Source organism: Nicotiana attenuata, unplaced genomic scaffold (assembly GCF_001879085.1).
Source record: "Nicotiana attenuata strain UT unplaced genomic scaffold, NIATTr2, whole genome shotgun sequence".
Taxonomy (NCBI): domain Eukaryota; kingdom Viridiplantae; phylum Streptophyta; class Magnoliopsida; order Solanales; family Solanaceae; genus Nicotiana; species Nicotiana attenuata.
The window spans coordinates 317,677-318,647 of record NW_017670747.1 but is presented as its reverse complement, the minus strand read 5'-3'; positions in this window follow the sequence as shown (position 1 = coordinate 318,647).

Genomic DNA, 971 nt, shown 5'->3' with positions numbered 1-971 from the left:
TGAAATCATTTCTTGCTCGGATTTCGGCTTCTTGGAGAGCCCTCTGTTCATCATCACTAGCACCTGTATGAGACATCTTTTTAAATTAATAATAATAATAGTTATCACTCAAACTTTGGCTCTTTCCCTCAATTGTTCTCACCCACTCTTGCCTTTTTCCCCTCAATTAACCTTTGAAAAATACCTTGTAGATTTATAATTAAACCCAACTCGTATCAAAGCCCTTAGTAGTAAAACAACGAAATTTGGGGCACTAAAGAAAGTGAAGAACCAATCCTAGAAAGAGTAAGATTTAGTTGAAACAAACCTCGAACAAAGAAAAGGATTTTTTTTTTGAACAAGATCAAAGTATTAGGATCCCCTCTTCTTGTTTCCTTCCTTGATTTTGGAAACAAACACAAATAAAAATCTGATTTCCTGAAGAGCAAATATGTTTCTCCTTTATTTTTTGTTTTTTTTATCTTTTTTTTTTTTTTTGCTCCTTTGTTCAAGAAATCCCAAGATTTATCAAGAACGTAATCTTGATACAACCGCTCTGATACCACTTGATAACACAAAGGTTGGGAGATCCAAGAACTTGAAGAAAATAAGTTGATAAAATGCGGAAGTAGCAAAGAAATGCAAGCGGAGCAAGAAAAATAAACTAGATATGTTGAAATTCAAGGAAAGGTCCAAGAACCCCGAGATTATGTTAATCTAGATTTTGACAAGATCCTAATGACAACAAGTTGGTTATAAAACCAATTGCCTTCACTAGAGATAAGCTAATCAAGAACTAGATTCGGATCTTGACTTCTAGTTTGAATAACTTACGACAACAACTAGTAAAAGAAACTAGTCTCCTTCGAAGAATATCAAAAGAAACCAAAGATATCACAAGAAAGAAAACTATCTTACTACCTTAAGCTATGAACTAGTTAGGGTTGCAAGATAAATCTTCAAAGTAAAGTTCACAAAGGTTCAAAAGAACT